We start from the raw sequence: 15,466 nt of genomic DNA on the forward strand, positions 1-15,466 counted from the left end.
ATTTCAGAACGGCCTTGCGACTAACCAGTCACAACACGTGCGCACTCTAATGTGAGCCAGGAATGTATCAAAACGCGCGCCTTTAAACATAACAATTTACAGTGTTTTCAAAACAACTACAGATTAGATTCCGAAGCTAAAATAAAACATTTTTGAGTAATTAGCTCATTCCTCTCGGCAGTAACGCAGTTGTCTGAGAACCGCATGCGATGGGAAGAGGGCAATAAAAGCTGGCATCTTGTTTTCCCAGAGGGGCAGAACTGTAGGAAGCTCCAGAAAAAAAAAAACTCAGCAATCAAGTCGTGATGGGGCAGCGGAGATAAGAAGAATATGTGGGCAGCCAAAAAGCAAACGTAAACACATTTTACCGGCAACTATTGGATGTTGACATGACAGGTCTGTTGCAAAACAGACAAACGCAAAACTGAATAAAAGTGGGGGCGAAAACACCTTTGATTCAAAGCATCTGAATAATCTGCAAACATCACTGATGTTTATTCTTTTCTTATAAAAACTCCCTATGAGTACTTTAGAGATTGCAATTCACTATTTAAGACGGTGTGGGGAAAAAAAACCAAATCAACATCAGTAAACAAACCTTCGCTAACCCATAAAAAAAAGAAGCAAATGAATGTATCGACTTGATTTGTACTTTCTCTAGCGGCTCGCACACGCACACACACACACACACACACACGCACACAAACACACAAACACACACAGCTGCAGGACTCCACATCTCCTGCCCAGCTGACCCGGATACACTGACTGCTATGAAAAGAACGTTTGTTATCCACTGGCGAACCATACACAGACGCACACACGAGCCTATACAGAGAAAAGTCTCGTGATGCTGATTGTCATCTAATTCCCAATTAAATGTTTGGAACAACACATGAAATCAAATGTGGATGAATATGCCAATAATCATCTTTAGATGTCAGCGTGAATAGACGTTGTTGGTCCAATCCCAAAACTCTACATTGGCATTCTCTTTATTTACCAAATGATAATGAAATGAAATGATAATGACCAAATTTCACTTCTTTTTTTTTATTTTTTTTATGTGACCTAGTTTGACTCCCTTGCCCTACATTAAAACCATTAAAACAATACAAAAAAACTATTTGATCATTTACACATTACCTTCATTGTAAACAAATTTGGAAATATGCTGAAACTGTTTCCCATAAGTGACCACTTAACGGCGGTTGCAGCTTTCAGCTCTCAAACTAAATGCTCTGTTCATTTTCTCCCATTTCAGTTTTCATTCGGGGCCGCTATATTTATTCAGCAGCGGAGCATGAACATGATGTCACCCTCAGTTCCCGGAACAAAGAAGGAGAGAGAAAAACAAAATGATTCAGCATCAAGGACGCATCAAAGCCAGAAGATCAGAACGAGTGGATGGGATGGAGACCCCCGGGGCTTCACAAAAAGGGGGCAGTGGAAAAAGGTGAGGAGAATAAATTGAGGTTGGGGAAGTCAGACAGGTTCACAAAGTGACATACATGTCTGTCGCGCTTGTCAGTCTCTCTAATGTCCTTTTTAAAGCGGAAGTCAATCCAAGCATTTTTTTTTTTTCAAGAATATGTTCTATGCAAGCCCACGAGTTGAAACAGGGCATTCTGATAAATATTACGTTTGTGGAATAAGTGTTAATCCACTCGTTTTTAGCCATCTCTGGGGGCAGCCATTTTGCCTTCTGTCGACTGAAAATGACATCACAACTGGTCACAACGACCAATCACGGCTCGGATTCAGAAAACAGGTCAGCCGTGATTGGTCGTTGTGACCAGTTGTGATATCATTTTCAGTGTTTTGGCCAAAGATGGCTAAAACCAAGTGCATTTTGCTGCTTAATTTATATTCCACATCACACAAAATTAATCAGAATGCCGTATTTCAACTCATGGGCCTGCTGGGAACATACTCTTGAAAAAAATATGTTTGGGTTGACTTCCGCTTTAAGTCACTAAAATTCAGGCAGTTGGATATCAAAACAAGTACACTGCTCTTGTTCAGTGCAGACAGTGTTGGCGGTATTAATAATGAGGCAAAACTGCCCACTAGTAGAATCTTATATCACTAGTAGTACAAGTGTTCTTCCTCTGTCTGGTAGCTTTATTTACATAGCGCACAACATAACTCAATGTGCTTCACAAAAATTACAACGCTTAAAAGCAGGGGAAAAAAGAACTAAAGACATTTAAAACCAAAATACAGAAATAAAAAATCTTACTAAAATTACTAAAATAACATACAGAGCAAGAACAAAAATATTTAATTAGTTAAAAAATACTTTTAAAAGACAGTCATAGAAATTGGGTGGGGATAGGTTAGCATAGTTTTGAACCTGGACTTACAAGAATTCACACTAGGCGCTAACTTCACTTCTTTTGGCAGCTTATTCCATTTGTGTGCAGCATAACAGCTAAATGCTGCTTCGCCATGTTTGCACTAATTGAACCGAGTCTGCAGACCTCAAAGCCCTCCTGGGTTTTTTATTCCATGAGCATTTCTTTAATCTAATGTAACACAGTGATGACAAAGAACTGTAGTCAATCATGAACTTAGGCTAAAACACAGAGTCATATTTGTGTGGGGGGAAAAAAAACATCCACACAATTAAAATAATTCAATCAAATGAAAAGCAGTAACTGAGTGTGTCTGCTTCTGCCGCGTGACGTGTGTAACTTCAGGGCAATCGTCATTCCTGTTGCGGAAAAAAAAAATCAACAAGGGTTGGTTGCTGTTTGCCGAAGGTTCACAGTTCCAAGTTCGCAGATCAGGCACATAAAAAACAATAATCATTGTTCGATAAATGGAGCGTTATTAAATGATATGACAAATTGCACTGGTGCCACATGGGGGCCGGACCATTTGGTACGGGCAGCAAGAGACAGACAAAAATAATAATAACTTCTTTTTTTTCTTGCAGAGCGTCAGCCAACCCCCCAACTCGTCGATTACCCTCCGATGGGCAATATAAATAGATTTAGTATTGATTATAATTAAGAATAGTGACCAGTTGCGAGCTGCAGCGGAAATGTGCGCGCCTGTAACCAATCAGAGTTCAGCTTTTCCTTCTAACTTTGGTTTGCAAGTTAAATCACATAATCTCCCAATAAACGAAATAAGAAGCCGTAAACAGACAGCAATAGTAACAATGACCGAAGGTACATCGAAACGTTGGAACAATCTTCCCAAAATGAAGCTATTTCGCGAAATCCCTTCCCATCGCTTGTGTGGCGGTATCTCCAGGTGGAGGAAGCCGTGCCAGGTATGTCGTCAAAAACAAGGAAATACAACAAACCTGTTGAATAATTTGAACAAGGAGCACCCGAGAGTTTCAGTGTAAAGCATGAAAATGCGAGCAGAGTTTGCATAGCCCGCCCTCGTAAACATTTGCAGTTTAGCCGCTAATAACTCAAATGTTAAATTACGCTATGATTGTTGTCAGGACATACTGTACTTTTGTATAGTTGTGTTGCTTTATCCATATATGACGGGATAGTGGCACTGCTAAGAGGTGGATTAAACCGGTTTAATCTCCACTGAAGGCCCAGGTACAACATAAGCCCCTTTCAGACCGCAGGAACTAATTCGTGAACTTCCCTATCCACCCTCGTAGTTTGTGCAATACATGTCTCATCACTTGTTTTTGAATGAACTGAAACTCCTCGCAAGTCTGGTTTGTTTTGGTATTTCTGCAGTAATACTTCCCTCTAGTGGAATGTAAAATGATTGTCTTGTTGTGAGGTGCAGTTCAACTACTCCCCACTAGAGGACGCTCAATGCACGCGATGAAGCTAATGGGGGTTGCGGTGCTATCGTTATTGGTGCTACATAACCTTCCTTGCATCAGAAACTTTTTTTAAACTTAATTTTGAGATATAGTATGCCTAACCACATGACTGCTGTGACTGCTATGCTATTTCAGTTGACCTAAAACAAAATTGAGATGCCATTAAGGGCCCTTTGACATGACAGTAAATCCATCCAATTATATATATTTTTTATAGTGCTCGTAGAAGAGAAGTTTATATAAATACAAACGATTTAAATCCGGGACAGTGGGAGGTATATTATTGACGGTGATATTTAATGATACTTATGTTGAATTCTAATACACAAAATATTTATACTGCTGATGTGGACAAAATATCAACAGATCAGGTCACATCCTATACAATAGCTGTTCTGTTTATCGTTGTGACTGTTGTATTTTGCTAGCTGGAAGATGCAATCTCCGATGCGGTGTTCTATATTGATAATCATTGTCTTTGTCACGGCAAAATTTCATAGTGAACTCTTGAATGTCATAAAATTGTCCTGATGTGTCTGATGAAGTCTCCGTCCGACCTTTCTGTTTTTGACTTGAGGGTGGTTGGGGGGAGGGAGGTGCAGGTCAGGGTCAAACCTGTTAACCCCTCCATTGAAGAATATATCATCGGGGGTGGGGTGGGGGTGTTCTCTACACCTTTAGTCACACTAACACACATCCTGATCCCACAGGCAGAATGTAGCTGTCAACACACAGCAAACATTTGATCCGGCAAGGGGATCAGCCCGCTGATCCTGACCCCCATTAGCTCTTGTGTTTCGGCCCATTGCTTGATTTTTACTGTCTACACACTGAATAGTTGCAGGGCGCCTGGTGGCAATTCGGGGACATGATTTATACCCGTAAAGATGACACATAAACAACCTTAGCTTCAACAAACGGATGTTGTTCAAGCAAGAAAGCACTGGTTGTTTATAGTGTGTGACGGGATTTATAGGGCCAGAGAGAGAAGCCTTTCAGCTCCTGCTTAGGGACTTGGGGACAACTTATTTGTTGTTAAAGCGCCGCCTGTGGTGTTAACCCATGACCCCGCTGCTCCCTGACCCTCGGGAGGACAGCTCCGTCCACGCGTCAGGGAGAAGGCCCGTCACGGAGGAAACATCCAAGACACTGGCGGGGCTGCTGGGGGAGGCAGTGCAGGCAATTAGTGGGCTGATGATCAAAAAGACGGCCTGAGTAAAGAATGTCAGACCACCGGATGCATCAAGTGGCTGCAGGAAAAGTGTGAATAGAGCCACAGACTGGAGAAACGAGGGCAGATTAAGAGCTCGGGGCGACAGTCCGCGTGTGAGTGTGTGCAGTGAGCATGTTACTGCTATCGTAGTCATGAAAACAGAAATGCGTCTGTGCAGTTCAGTTGATAGAGTCAACCGTATGACGAAGGAAAAAATAGTTCAGTGACACTCATAGTTAATAAAATGTTGTTGATTTGCCATACTAAGGAACTGTTGAAGTGAGTTAAAGAGCATAATTTAAACCAAAGTAGCCCTTTGCTGTCATCTTGTGGCATCTATGACAATTCCAATACAGTATAATATTTTGGGGATAGGTGTCAATTACTGTAAATGCAAAATTGTTTATGCTACTAAAATTTTATTATTTACAGTAAATAATTCAATAAAATAAATTAATTTTACTGAACCAATTTTAGTAATGTAACAGCTACATTAATGCAACAAATATTAGCAGATTCTTGCCTATGTAAGTTATAAATACACTTCTGTTAAAGGCCATCTCTTCTTTCCATGACTTCTTGCTGCTGACATGATCTCATGTTTGTGTCTGTGGACTGAATGTGCTGAGTTTTTTTTTTTTTTCCCTTCCATCAATGGCATTTTCATGCTGTCAAGAGGAATGCGGAAGCGGGTGAGCACAAACAGCCTCACATGCATCGAACAGGGTCACATTATCTTCAAAGCCAGTCGCTTCCAACGTGATATGACTCAGGCCTAAAAAAAAAAAAAAAAAAAAAAGACAGACATCTAGCATTCCTGAGCCCATTCCACCAAGTACAATAACTTCCTAGAATTCTTCGACCCTCGACAGCGGAGCCAGGGCACATCCTGTTGTCCACGCAGCACTTCCTGCAAATGCCGCTTGGTCAGTCTTCCTTGTTGCCATGGTCACCTGAACACACGGTGCATAGATGTGCACACGAACCGGTAATGCTGGCATGAGTGCAAAGACCTGGCAGGAGACCCATGTTCGCATCAATTGGCTAATGTGTGTGTTATTAGTGCTCAAACAGTTCCAGTAGCTGAAATGAACAGCTTTGCAATCGAATGCGCTGTCACGCACTTATTCGTATCCTCTCGTCTTCGCGAAGAGAGATGTTAGGTCATTTTCCGCTTTGAACGTGCAATAGGTGCTTCCTGCCTTGTTTTTGTTTGTTTGTTGCCAGCTTCCGTAGACTAATCCCGGCTTCCACTCCGCATTGTTGAAGCAGGGTGTCTTTAGTGCCAAAATCTGAAGCAGCGCTCTGGAGGCTACAAAGCAGAACAAATACAGAACTGAAGGAAAAGCTTTGTAATGAAATGTTGAGCAGGTTGTGGCATGTGTCAAAAGCGGTCAAGGACTTTATTACTTTTGCCAAAACCTATGTTGTGTTTGGTTGCTAGTTAGCAGAATGATGTAAATACTGTATAATTAAGTGATTTCCAGGAAAGGTTATTGAGCACCAAGTATAAGGGCCGGACTGAAAATTATTTTTAAAATGAAATAACATAAAAAAATGAGATAATTATACTTTAGTGTTTGCACTCAGTCCTGCTACCCCAACACATTAAATGCTTGTTTATTATTCCAGAAGTCACATGGTTAACCAAGAAGTTGCATCACGCAAATCCTCTGCAGGCCGTGAGAAGAACAAAAGTAAGTTGACTCATTTAATTGGCTGTATTTTTGATGACTTTGACTGGGGGGGTTAAATTCTTGGCACGGTCCTGTAATCTCTTTCTTGATATTTCATTATTCGATATAATTTGGATGGATGGATGGATGGAAATGGAGGAGGGATGGGCTAATAAATCATCAACCACTCAGAATTGAACAAGATGGACAAAAGAGATTGTGCCCGATGACATCAGGCATCCCAAAGGTGATACTGCCTCACCCCGTGCTGTGGTTGACTCATTTGCCAAAACCTGTAAACATGGAGGTTAGCAGGAATGGTCAGACCCTTATTTGGAGATGTGGCACCGTTCACCTAAGTGGGACTTGAAAAGAATTAATAGTTTACTCAATCACTTTGCATCTCCGACCGAACATTCCTTTGTTGTGAGTCAGACCCAATCGGTTATTCACTAGACAAATATGCACGTTTAAAGATGAGGGCCTTTGTGACTGTTTGGTTTCTATCTCCCCTATTTTGTCATTCCTGTTAGATTTCACAGCCTTTGGATATCAGATGGCCCACCGGATGGTGATTATTATCCGGGTAACCCCTATGTGACCAACCCCAAACAAATGTCAACAGCGTTACAGAGCTGCAACAGAAATGCGCATCCATCCATTTTCATAGAACAAATATTAGAATTTAGGTCAGAAATGTAGGTCAGTACTTTGATAGTGCTAAGGCCGTGCTAGCTCTGACCGCCCTCCCACCGAGGATGGAACTGATGCCATGTGTTCAGTATTTTTTTTTTCCAAATATCGTACTATCGTGATCAACAGAACTTTCCTAGGTGTCTCACTTCTCTCTCAGCTCTTCAAGGCTCATCAAACGTCGCACAAATATGCTGTGATCTTCCGAGTGCCTTGCACTGCGGGGCATCATGTACGGAATGCTGCTTCGTGTCAGCGGCTGTCAGTGCGTCTTCACTCGGTTGGTTGCCGTGTGAACCCATATGATGTCATGGTGTGGGAGCTTTCCCGGGCATGCAATGTAATTATTTCAGCTATTATGGACAGTGAGTTTGTGCGGTACAGGGAACGTCGCTGTCCAATCAGAATCCCGCCCCCAAAAGGTGTTCAATGAGGAGTGCAGATGCATCGAGGTCAACGCAGATTAAGACTTAAAATTTCAGGTCTTATGTAATGCGATGGTAAAAAAAATGATGTATGCCACTGCCTCTATTATTCCGGGCACCTTATCCGAGCTGTTTATAACGTCACATGCTTGCAGGTGCACGTCTTGAACTGAGATTTGCGGTCAGGCAAAACATCGTGCAACAAGCAGACAGGCCTGGAGTGTCCACAATATACATTGTGTTCACTTTTTTTTTTCTTTTTTTTTTTTTTTTTTTAAATCGGACAGCACCGTGTCGTACAAAAGGCTATTACATCATCTCTTGCGCTGACTGCCTACTTTTGTTACTGAAGGTGTCACCGTTCACCAAGTCACAATGATTTCATACCAAAAATTTAAAACATACCTAGAAACAACAACAGTGTAACTCTAATACACTATGCCTGTACAAAATAAACCATTAAAGCCTCGCGATGGGAAAGCCTGCTCCGATTACGGTTCCCTTGTGGAGATCATAAAGTTAGCATCAGTCTGGCAAGTAGTGCACCGGAAGTGATTTGAATAGGTTTCAAACTAAGAGTGCTAGCAGGAAGTGCAGCGTTAGCTGCCCTAATCATACTGGCTCAACGGCTTTTGATAGATCTGCCTTGGTATGGAATGGTAAGCTATTTTAGATACATAAGGTACATAGGATGCATAAGGGTAACTTCTATCTAAATTTGTACTGAAATATATTTCAAACTGTGAATGTATTTCTCCGCAGGGCCTTGAGGTGTATTTCACGGATCAAGATGATGATTCCCAAAAGCTCAGCTTGACAACATCATATGACAACTGGCATTTTCACGCCATCGCTGTCAAGTTGTTTAACAAAAAGGAGGAAAATGTCAGAGTGGAACAGGTTCCAACAGCCTGGAAGTTGCTACCTGCAGATGCTGCACAGGAGCAGGTAAAGCATGTTGCCTTGGTTGCCTGACTTGTTTGCTAAACACATAATAGCACTGTTACCTTCAAATTGACACCAACAAAGCATTTTATCTTATTTTGACAAGGGAACCCGGCCAACACAACTGAGGTACACCTGCACACTATTAGGCCATTCAATGCACAAGCCCCCCCAAAAAAGGTCGAACCACTGTCAGATTAGTTTTATAATGGTTTCAGTTTGTAGTGGCGTAGTTGTACATACACAATATTCTCAACCCAAACCGAGCAATATTGAAACAGTTCTTGAATTGGATTTAATGCAATGATTTTCCAACCACTGCCGTGACCAGAGGTGGGTAGAGTAGCCAAACATTGTACTCAAGTAAAAGTACTGTTACTTCAGAATAATATGACTCAAGTAGAAGTAAAAAAAGTAGTCATCCATATAATTACTTGAGTAAAAGTACTTGGTGAAAAAACTACTCAAGTACTGAGTAACTGTAGCAACGTCCATTTATTTTTTTTAAAAACAAGCATTCAATCAGACGAAAATACAAAATCATCTTCAGGCGAATTAAAGTCCATCCAATCAATAAAATGAATTACATTTTATTAAAGAAGATAATAACCTTGAGGTAAATTCAAGTACTTTAATAAACAATAAAATAATAATAGTATAAATTAAGCACAAGTAGCACAAAATTTCAGCCCCTGTCCTTTTTTTTTTAACAGCCTCCGCAGGCAGAACAACAAAGTAGCCCATGAACTCGTATAAACTATGTGTGCGTGTGCAACATGCAAAAAAAAAAAAAAAAAAAAATTCCCAAAGAATCTCCTCCACTGTGTCTGCATAGTCGACATTGCTGCGTGACATTTTCGATCCGTTTAATCCGAAAACAACTTTCCCACAGCTGGAGTTGAACATCCATCCATCCATCCATTATCTGTACCGCTTCTCCTCACAAGGGTCGCGGGGCGTGCTGGAGCCTATCCCAGCTGTCTTTGGGCAGTAAGCGGGGGACACCCTGAACTGGTTGCCAGCCAATCGCAGGGCACACAGAGACAAACATCCGCACTCACAATCACACCTAGGGGCAATTTAGAGTGTCCAATCAACATACCAAGCATGTTTTTGGAATGTGGGAGGAAACCGGAGTACCCGGAGAAAACCCACGCAGGCACGTGGAGAACATGCAAACTCCACACAGGGAGGCCGGAGCCGGGATCGAACCCACGACCTCTGAGCTGTGAGGCGGACGTGCTAACCAGTCGACCACCGTGCCGCCGGAGTTGAACATGATCACGTAAAACGGCCATACGACTACGTTTGAGTGAGTGAGTGAGTGAGTGAGTGAGTGAGTGAGTGAGTGAGTGAGTGAGTGAGTGAGAGAGAGAGAGAGAGAGAGAGAGAGAGAGAGAGAGAGAGAGAGAGAGAGAGAGAGAGAGAGAGAGAGAGAGAGAGAGAGAGAGAGAGAGAGAGAGAGAGAGAGAGAGAGAGAGAGAGAGAGAGAGAGAGAGAGAGCGACAGAGAGAGAGCGAGAGAGCGAGAGAGCGACAGAGAGAGAGAGAGAGCGACAGAGAGAGAGAGAGAGAGAGACGCGTATGTACACGGAGGGGATTTAAGTAACGGTTTCAATGTAGCCTAATGTAGCGGAGTAAGAGTACAGTTTCTTCTTCAAAAACCTACTCAAGTAAAAGTAAAAAGTATAGTGATTTAAAATTACTCCTAGAGGTACAAAATTTCCCCAAACTTACTCAAGTAAATGTAACGGAGTAAACTAACTCGTTACTACCCACCTCTGGCCGTGACACAGTAGTGCCGTGAACTATCATCAGGTGTGCCGCGGGAAATGATCCACTTTCACTTAATTGGACTCTTGCAAAAATATCAGCTTGTTCAACAAAATACTCCCGGATTTCACTCCAAATGAGTACATTTGTGACTAAACCGCATCAGGGGTTGTGTGTGAAAATATCCTTTGCAATCCGAGTTGTTAAATTTCCAATGATCCAATTGGAGGAAGTGAGAACAGGAGGAACAGGAAGTGAACCTCTCCTGTTGCGCCGGTGACTCACCTGCAACATGTTAGCGAGTATGTTTGGTCGTGCCCATAGCAACCGTTTTAGTGCATCTCAGCCCAGCCACTTAACCACAAGCATCCAACCCAACAAATATCTGTCCTCCAGTCATAATAATCTGTTGCGCTGGCACACTTTGATTGGAGACCGCGTTGCGTGGGTGTTGAAATTCAATCAGACAAGGAAAATACTTAAGATGGCGTCGTTTGCTCGGAGAGGACTTGCTATTTTCGGAGTCACCGTGCTGTTTATACAGTGTTTTCATTTTTACCTTCCATTTTATTTTCTATTCAGAGACAGTTATACTCCTTTTAGTCACTTCCACGGAACAGGTTTGTTGTTGTGATTGCAGGGGAACTCCTCACGAGGAGTGGTGGGAATGTAGCTTTGGCACATGAAGCAACGTCCTCGGGGCATCAAAGTTCACAGAGATTGAATTCCCTCAAATGACACGGCAGAGTGATTTTATGGGTCTTAAGGGTTTAAAAAGCTGTTTGTGCCGCGGCGTGGTAGTTGTCACGTGAGCGTTTGTCACAATATGGACTACCGTGCTCCAGCGGAATCCAACTGGAATAATTATTATTACAACACTGGTTGTCATATTCTTGGGATAAAGCATTTGGAATCTTTGTCTTTGTCACTGTTTCGTGAAACAAGGATATGTAACAATGCGGACTGCACTTCTTAAAGCACTGAAATCATCTAGACACTATAAAAAAAATATACAGTGTAAAATATAAAGCAATACTGACAAAAAATGTTATATTTTTCCTCCCAAGATTTCAAAGCAGCAGTTGCCCAAACCTTTAAGTGTCATTTCGCTAAGGCGGAAGTCAACCCTAACATATTTTTTTCAAGAATATGTTCCCAGCAGGCCCACTAGTTGAAACACGCCGTTCATATTAATTTTGCATTTGTGGAATATAAATTAAGCAGCAAAATGCACTCGTTTTTAGCCATCTCTGGGGGCGGCCATTTTGTCTTCTGTCGACTGAAAATGACATCGCAACTGCTCACAACGACCAATCACGGCTGACCTATTTTCTGAATCTGAGCCATGATTGGTCGTTGTGAGCAGTTGCGATGTCATTTTCAGTCGACAGAAGACAAAATGGCCGCCCCCGGAGATGGCTGAAAACGAGTGGATTAACACTTATTCCACAAACGCAATATTTATCAGAAAGCCCTTTTCAACTAGTGGGCTTGCATAGAAAATGTTCTTGACAAAAAAAATGTTAGTGTTGACTTCTGCTTTAAACAGCTCTACACTCCAGCAGCCACCAGATTGAGCGTTAAAATAAATCATCCTCTCTGTCAAACCTTTTTTTAAACTGCAGCAAATAAATCACAATGAAAAATTATGATTGACAACCAAATTCTGCTTTTAGCGTTTGCAAGATGTATCTTGTTCTATGTTTTTTTTTTTTTTTTGTCAGCGCTGCAGTCACTAGTAGGCCCATTATGCAAGACCTTTTATCAATATTTAAAACAATTAATCGACGTTTGTGATGATTAAAAGGCCTTGAAGTGCAAGTCGGAGCAAACCACAAGCATGCTGAAAGAATATTTTTGCTTTTCCCGAACACGCAGCGCGCGGTGCCGTTAAAAAGCAACAGCAGCATACCGGTGTGCGTTCAGTGGTAAACACGTCCTTGTTTAGCAACAGTAATCTTCTTCGATTACATAACCCGATGGATGTTTGACAGAGATAATTGTTTTTTTTTTTTTAATTTTTTTTTTTAAAGAATTCTCACAATATTTTCCATACAGAAGCACCAACGGGCCGAAAGACTTTTGACACTAATTGCGAGCGAGACAAGAGTTGTGTGAAAAACAAAGACTGAATTTTTCCTTTACATCCTTATGGGCCTTTTCTCGCGTGCGTGCGCGAGGGCGTTCACGGCAAAGGATTTAACGTGAGACGGCATTCCAGGAGTTGTTGTCATATGTTTTCCATGACATCAAAGCCGTGTGAAGATTTTGAAAAGGACAAAATCGCTGTCAATAAGTGAGACGGATTAGTGCCATTAAATAATGCGTTGCGGAACAAGAGGTGAGCTTCTGGGGACGCAAACATGACTGATTTAATTTAATACAAACTTATGAAATCACAAATTTGCTGTTAATGTAATAATACGGCGGCGTATATGTACGTGAAATATCATCTTGAACAGAAGGTGTTGAGTTTAAGAGGCTCCACTGTACGTGTGAGTTTACATTGGTCGGATGTTATTAAGTTTATTCATTACCGGTACTGTTATGAGGCAACTTTTGGTCCCACATTGAGACCGGTTCTTATCTGCTGTGCTGCAGGGGCCACCGCGTGGTTCCTGTTATTGCGGTCCCGCCGCGCTCAGGCTCATATGTGCGCCCGCGCCGGCTGCCGCCTCACTCCTGCCTTCCCACCAGCCCCGCCCCCCCCCCCCCCCCCGCCTGGCAATTCCGATTGTATAAGCAGCGATGGCAAATACGGATTGTTTGTTATTACAATGCCATTCCACAGCGGCTTGAGCGTGCGTTGTTTTGACTCTGAGAACAATCAGCTGTTGCAATAATGCAGTCCGCCCCCCTCCTGTTTGGTTCACCTCCTCTCCTCAGTTTAGTTGCGGCGAGGATTCCTCAAAAATGGCACGATCGCGTTTTGAACTTTTGCTGGCTGTCATGTTTTCATGAAATTCATCAAGAATGTTTCCTCTTGCTTTAAAACCAACCACAATGCTAGCGCAATATGATATCTATGATATAAAAGAAAAATCTGCCCTAGTGAAATATAACACTCATAAAAGTGCACTTATACATTATAGACGGCTCCTTCTTGATTCTTCGCTGCAGTTCCATGGAAATGAGTTATGTTGACTTTGCAAATAAATTAACAAAGGACTAACTTATCAACGACAATAACATTAAACAGTTTTTTCCCATTAAGGCTGTAAGAAGTGCTTCTAATTTCTTGATAGGTGAAAAATAATCGAAAAACGTAGCTTCTGTAAGAAATTGCAGTTGTTGACAAACTACGACCAAAGGTCATCCGTCAGCCATTTTCTGTACTGCTAAACTTGGAAAGGGTTTTCGAGCAGGGTTCTTTCAATCCTGTTCCTCGGGGGCCGGTGTCCTGCCTGTTTTCCATCTCTCCCTGCTGCAACACGCACCTGATTCAAATTGGGATGGTTCTCCAGCTTCTGCCGACCTTGCTGGTTATCTGATCATTTGAATCTGGTGTGTTGCAGCAGGGACAGACGGAAAACAGGCAGGGCACCGGCCCTCGAGGAACAGGATTGAAGAACCCTGCTCTCGAGCCTATCCCGACTGCAATAGCTAGATTTTAATAACCAATTTCAGATTCATTTGCTTTGCGTTCAGATTTGAATTATTGACTTGCAAGAGTGTCATTCTGAAAGAATTAAAAAAAAAAAATCACATCTATTTATTTTGGAGTCTAATTTTTCCCTTTAAAGGATGAATACTTCCTATTTCAGCACCACTTGCTCTTTGGAAAGTTTTGGGGTGAACAACAGGAAGCAATGCTACATGATATTGGAATTTGGCAAAGTTACTCATGAAAACAAGATAAGACACAAAAGCTGTGAGCGCCTAATCTAAAATGGAAAACTACTTCATGATTACCTGGGGAGCTTTTTCAGCTTCTTTCGACTTTCCATTCATCCGACCGACCAAAAGAAGGAGGGCGGGGGTGTTAGGTGGACCCTGGAAAGAGGCGAGTCTCTACTTTCAAAAGGGCCGAGAACAAAACAGGAAACCATCCCCTTGTTTTGGTTCGTGGGCACTACAAGTGTTTGGAATTTTGAGGAGCCGAATTCACATGTTTATGCTCACGTCTGCGCTCAGGTCGAAGCATGCACACGCAAACATTTCCCCGCACACGAGCGCGCCGCATTCAATCGCACACAAACACGCGTGGAGAGAATGTCTGGCATGCCTTGATAAGCGGGGGCATGTAGCCCGAGAGCCCCCCGTGGATGTTATGAGGAGCCGTGGCTGAATAGACTAAATAGCTGCCACGCTGCTTCACTGGCCTTGGTTCAATCTGGACTCGCGTTCTTAAAGACATGTTGATGCCTGGGTCGTCTTGATTTTTGGCTTAGAGGCTTGAAAAGCAGAATGACCTCTTTCAAGTATAAAGACTTGACACATAGACGTCGGCTAGTTTATCAGCCATGTTTGGGAAGTAACTGCGATTTTGGAAATCAGAAAGAAGCAAAGAGTGACTTCTTGTATGTCTTATCGTCTACAAACAGATGTTTTAAAAGATGAACCAAGTCTGGGAATGTGTACTGATGTCGTTGGTTTCTCTTTCTCTTAATTGATGAGGCTTCCCCCGTGCTAATATGTGATCATTATACAATGGCTGGCCTCACTACGTGTCCGCTGATAGTGTAGTGGTACACACGCCTGAGTTGTGTGCGGGCAGCGTGGGATCGATTCCCGCTCAGTGACAGTGTCTATGTGTGCCCTGCGACTGGCTGGCGACCAGTTCGGGGTGTAGTCTGCCTTCGCCCATTGACGGCTGGGATAGGCTCCAGCAACTCCCCGCGACCCTATATAGGATAAGCGGTTTGGAAGATGACATGACATGACATGGCCTCACTACACAGGGCTGGATAGGCTTCCTAAATTCAAGGAAACAA

General features: G+C 42.4%; 1 long non-coding RNA gene across 2 annotated transcripts in view; it reads left to right on the forward strand.

Annotated features, from left to right (window-relative positions):
- Positions 1 to 1,322: 1,322 nt before the first annotated feature.
- LOC147132408 (uncharacterized) overlaps positions 1,323 to 15,466 on the forward strand; it is a 33,423-nt gene continuing 19,279 nt past the window's right edge. Inside the window, exons 1-3 of one of the 2 annotated variants that reach the window (XR_015082061.1) lie at positions 1,323 to 1,456; positions 6,654 to 6,718; positions 8,578 to 8,763. This is a non-coding gene — a long non-coding RNA (uncharacterized LOC147132408). Of the gene's footprint in view, positions 1,457 to 2,985; positions 3,284 to 6,653; positions 6,719 to 8,577; positions 8,764 to 15,466 lie in introns of those variants that run through there. The other variant, XR_015082060.1, reaches the window with a different exon arrangement.

Source organism: Filicampus tigris, chromosome 18 (genome assembly GCF_054856515.1).
Source record: "Filicampus tigris isolate MCC_2025a chromosome 18, RoL_Ftig_1.0, whole genome shotgun sequence".
Taxonomy (NCBI): Eukaryota; Metazoa; Chordata; class Actinopteri; order Syngnathiformes; family Syngnathidae; genus Filicampus; species Filicampus tigris.